The sequence below is a fragment of the Peromyscus leucopus genome, chromosome 11, assembly GCF_004664715.2.
Source record: "Peromyscus leucopus breed LL Stock chromosome 11, UCI_PerLeu_2.1, whole genome shotgun sequence".
NCBI classification, from domain to species: domain Eukaryota; kingdom Metazoa; phylum Chordata; class Mammalia; order Rodentia; family Cricetidae; genus Peromyscus; species Peromyscus leucopus.
Window position 1 is genome coordinate 43,697,070 of NC_051072.1, and position 5,594 is coordinate 43,702,663.

The 5,594-nt window shown below is 41.0% G+C and overlaps 1 non-coding gene across 1 annotated transcript; it reads right to left on the reverse strand.

Moving 5' to 3' along the window:
* Positions 1-943: 943 nt before the first annotated feature.
* Positions 944-1,016, reverse strand: Trnak-cuu. Its single transcript has one exon. It is a non-coding gene; the product is annotated as a tRNA-Lys (tRNA).
* Positions 1,017-5,594: the final 4,578 nt, after the last annotated feature.

Below are 5,594 nucleotides of genomic sequence, written 5' to 3' on the forward strand. Positions count from 1 at the left end.
GGCCACGCTGGAAACAGAGGTAAGCAGTAGTGGCACACACCTTTAATCCCAGGGCTTGAGATCTCATGTTTTTGCTTGGGAAAGACACATGCATTTAATCCCAGGAACAGATGGCAGGAAGCAGAAAGATATATAAGGTATGAGGACCAGTAACTAGAGGCTTTTAAGCTTTTAGGCTTTTTAGCAACAGTTCAGCGGAGATACTTTTGAGTGAAGACTCAGATGCTTTCAGTCTGAGGAAACAAGATCAGCTGAGGAGTTATTGAGGTGAGGTTGGCTGTAGCTTGTTCTGTCTCTCTGATCTTTCAGAATTTATCCCAATAGCTGGCCCCAGGTTTTTAATTAATAAAAGCCTTTAAGATTCATGTTACAGTGGCCACTGAAGAATATACCTAGCTATCCTGAGCTGGTTCTTTATATTTAAAAGTGAGGTGCTAAAAAGCGTAGAAGCAGCTCCTCATGTTATCAAATATTCTTTTGAAGTGTGTTGCATTTTTTCCTACTGCTTTTGTTAACAGTGCAAAGATGTGTTACATTTGTTTGATTAAATAAAATTAAACTTCAAGCAGGAGGCTGAGTCAGCAAGTAACTAAACAGGAAATGGTAGGGAGTAACCACGTGTAGCAAGAGTTCTTAAGTGGGGGCTGAGCAGAAGAAGTACACCTGGTTTTTGGAAGATGCCAGCAAAGGGAGAAGGTTAGCTACTTGCTATTCAGCCTCTCTGAGCCAGCAGAATTCCACTCAACCTTTGAATTGTGAGTTCTTTAGAGGGATAGAGATCTAGATAAATTATCCCTTAGTAGCATTGGAAGAGCAAGTGCCTGAGAGAATAGAATTCCCTCAGGAACCACTGCTGGTAAGGCGAAGTTGCAGTCTGTGATTAGGACAGCAGCTGCTTAAGAGGCAGCTACTGTAAATAATAAAAAAAGTCAACAACAATTGGCACCCAACATGGGGCTCGAACCCACAACCCTGAGATTAAGAGTCTCATGCTCTACCGACTGAGCTAGCCGGGCATTTATAAGTAATAATAAGTCCCTCTGTGTGTGTATGTGATTTATTTGGGAGGAGGGTGGCAGGCCCCCAAAAGAGTAAGGACCAAAAACAACCAACAACATCCTCATTGGCAAGATTTACCAGTTGGGCTGACTCTCTTTGTGGTGTTCACGTTCAGTGGTCCACTACAAGTTTCTTTGGTCCACTCCCACCTTTCACAATGCTAGCCTTTTTCCTAAGGCTGGTTTGTTTTCTCAGAGAAGAATGCTTCCAGCTCCCACTGTGTAGGAGTGGGTGTGGCTATACTGAGAACTAGAAGATAAAGCTGCTGGAATCTTAGTTATCTCATAGGTTAGGAGGCAATAACTCCCACCCTCATTTGCCCTTATTAATTGTAGACATTGATCCCCATTCAACACCCCCAACAAAATCACTGTCCAGTCTTCCATTAAGGTGAGTATAGGTAACTGTCCCCCTATAGCCTCCATGGCTGTAAGGATCAGCTTACACACTTGGATCCCACCAACCACGTGAGTGACACAGCTGATAACTAAGTGATGAATGGAAATGTGGAGAAAGGGGTCCTGAGGCAACAGGAAGAGGCCCAGCCATCCCTAGCCATCCCTAGCTGAACACAGTCACAAGAACAACCTCTGAGGACAACAGAAGGACCACTTGGACTGTAAAAAAAAAAAAAAAAAAAAAATGAACTGCTGCTCTAACCACGAAGCATTGGGATGTTTTGTTTCACAGAACTGGATAGCCAGCACAGCAGGGAAGAGGCGGATAGCTGGGAAGGTGATCCAGAGCCATACTGTTTTATCAGCTTATGGTCTTACATCTCTTTCAGAATGCTTTCTTACTGCCTCCAAGATGCATTAAATTCCCAAAACCTAAGCATTTCCTATAATCTGAGAATTGGATTGCTGAACATGAATTTAATCAGATCTTACAAAATCCATCTTACCACATAAGGTAATACAATTTTAGGTTGCAATGGTTAGCAGACAGACAGCTTTGGTGATGTGGCCCAGGGCATTATTCTGCCTACCTCTCTCTCATCCCAAGTTATATCTTTATTTATTCAGACCATTGTCTATGACTTTTATTGGAAACTTCAAGCCTTCCCCCAACAGAATATAGACTTGGGTCAGTTGCTTTTTTTTTTTTTCTTTTTTTTTAAGATGTGGGGGGTCTCACTGTGTTACTGAAGTTGGCCCTGAATTCATATCCTGCCTCCATCTCCCAAGTAGCTGGCACTACAGGCATGCACTGCTTTATCAATTAATTCTTCGCTGTTGTGAATAGTAGCTAATTCTTATGAGCCATGATTTTCAAAATCAGAAAACTTGAGCTTTCCTCATTGTTCACATGGTTCTCCTATTAATTCTTCAGCATTTTGAGGGGAGAGGTCATCTGTGAATTGATGGTGCTTCTGTCTTTCCCCTTGTGTGATAGTCATTAGTGATATTCACCAACTTCCCACTATCCTCCACCTGGTCATACAGAAGGACAGTTCTTACCACATTAGTTTCTGATCAATGCGGTAACAAATCCCTGCCAACTTAATGACTTCAAACCACTCACATTTGTAATTTTCAGCTCCATAGGTCAGAAGTCTGACACCGGTATCCTTGGGATAAAATCAGTGTGTGTGTGTGTGTGTGTGTGGAGGGGGATTCTTATCAAAGAGTCTAGAGGAGAGCCTTAGACTATTTGGCTCTGTTATAATAAAATAATGCAGAGTGAATAACTTGTAAACAATAGGAATTTTGTTCTCCTCTTTAGAGAGGCTGAGATCCAAAAGCAAGGTAGGAGCAAAGTTGACATCTGATTGTAAGTCTCAAGGGTGGCTCCTTGCTGCTCTGTCCTCTGAGAAGACAAAGCTGTGTGCTCACAAAGCAGAGGAGATGGAAGGCTGGTTGGCTCTCTGGAGCACCTTTCAAATGTGTATAAATCCCATGTATGAGGACAGGGCTCTCTCCTGGCCTAATCATTGTCCAAAGGCCCTGCTCTTAACACTTCCACTTTTACAATTTTAGTTCCAACCTGAAAATTGTGGAGGGGCACATTCATTCAAATCATAGCTGGAAGACCCATTTCCTTCGGGTTTTTCTTTTTTATGAATCTAAAGGGAATCTGCATTCCTCGATGCATGCTCCTTTCCTCCAGCCTCAAAGCTAGCAGCATAGCATCTCCCTCGCCTACTCTACACCACATCTCTTTGTCCGACTCTCTTTTGCCCCTCTCTACTTGGAAGGTTTCTGTGATCATTCTGGGCTCAGTGAAATCATTCAAGATATTTCTACAGTCAGCTGGTTAACAATCATAATTTCCATCTGCAACTTTAATCCCCTTGTCAGGGTAATTCAGTGTAGTCGTGGGTCCCGGTGATTAGGATATGGGCAATTTTGCTGAGAAAGGGCGTGAAACATTGGTATGGCCGTGTGATTTACTTTGCCCAGTGAAATATAAATGAAAGTGACATTTGCCGCTTCTTAGCAGAAACTTGAATGTAATTTGCCCAATTCTTCCCTGCTGCTGTAATGATCACAGAAGCGTTTGTTGATGGAGTCTTACTTTGCTGAGCAAATATGATGAACAGAGACCTGCCGTCAACCTGCAATGGACAATATTTTCCTTGGGGTGAGGGTTTATTTGTTTACCACATATAAAGAGACTGTGTTAGTTACATTTACATCCCCATGACCAAATAACTGAGAAAATCAGCTTTGGGGGGGGGGGAATTCATTTGGTTCTTAACCCACTGGGTCCATCGCTTTTAAGCCTGTGGCAAAGCAAAACTCATCATGGTAAATGGGCGCGGAGGTGAGGGGTGATTGTGGGGAAGCTGCATACCTCATGGCAGCTAGAGACAGAAGAAGGAGCCAGGAATAAGACATACTCTTTAAACATACTCCCAAATGGTCTATTTGCTCCGGGTAGGCTACCCTCAAGAAGTTTAAACTGCCTCTCAATCATGTCATCGAATTATAAATCTAATGATGGATTTATGCATTGAATGGTCACAGCCTTCATGACCCAGTCACACCCAGTTTGCACAGTTTGCACCCAGGTATTAAACCCTGGAGCTGTTGTGAGCATACTTGATATGCAAATTGTGTCTTTTAGTACTAACACTGAAGTGGTTCCTCACTGTACTTTGCTTTGCATATCCTTAGTGAACTAATGATGTTGAGCATCTTTGCTCATGTGCTTCATGTGCTTTTTGGCCATTTGTTTTGCTTCTTTAGAAAAGTGTTCATGGAGTCCTTTGCCCATCCTTGCTCAGACTGACTCTTTGTTGCTGGGTCTCAAGAGCGCTTTACACATTTGGATACTCCAACTTACTTTTTCCCATGCTGAGGATTGAACCTATGATTTCATACATGCTGGGCAATGCTCTGCCACTGAGCTATACTCTAAACTATGAATTTGTAGATTCTTATAAGATACATGCTATGAAAATATTTTATCTCATTTCATAGATTAGCTTTCTGCCTTCTTGGCAATTTTTTATACGTAATATTTTTTATAATGTTAATGAAGTCCATTCATCTATTTTTCTTTTTTTTTAAATTTCCTCCTCAAAACCAAGAGCTTCATGAATGGTATGAGTGTCAGGCAAATCAATGCTAAACCACTGAGCTAAGCCTGAGTCCATTTTTAAGGTTCTATTTTGATGCATTTGTTTATGACTAAGATGAGGTCTCACATGTTCACAGACTTGTCTTGAACGCCCGCTCCTTTCAGCTTGCTGGGTGGGTAGGACTGCATGTGTGGTTGTGAATTCCCATTTGTTTCTGACCTTTCTTGGTTTCAAATAAAGGTAATGAAAGCTATAACTTTATTCTTCAATATTCCTCTGGTTGTGCCCTTCAAATGTTGACATATCACTTTGTTCTATATTCTTTATTCACTTTCTTTTTAGTGCAAACTGTTGTTTCAAGTGCTACAGAGTTTCCATATTATTAAAAAATAATATGGAAATTCTTCCCCACTGTTTAATATGTATTTATAATAACTATATAAATAAAAGCAAAAGAAGCTACCCTCCTGTTTTGATAAAGTCTATATAACAATTGTTTGGAATGTGCTGGGTTTGCTACTGTGCCCAATGTTATGAGATAATAATACCAGAAATGCAAACTTTTGAGATATTGCTTTTTTCATTGACTGAGTTTAAAAAGTGACCGACAGTCATGGAGACACCATTTGCAGTGTTTAACTTAATACAATAGAACTTCTGTCCATCATCTTATTGTGTGCATTCTGTTAACTAAAATTGATGAAAGTAATCATCCAGGCCTGGGCTACTGCACAGGCCCCAACAGATATTTAAGTATAGAGCCTCTCATACCAGACGTCATCTAACCAAACCAATGCTTTAAAGAGAAGATAAATCCCAAAATAGATGTGTTTTTTTCTCTCCCTGAAAACAGGAGAGCCCAGTCTATCTGAGTCAGTGTAATAAGAAAGACCTCTCTGCTTTAACCTTACAGAAAAAGAAACCTGAAGTGGCCTACTCTGAACTATTCAGGCTATTTTTGTGTTGTTCTGTCTCCCTGTTTCTGCCACACAAAACCAGTAAGGCCAGT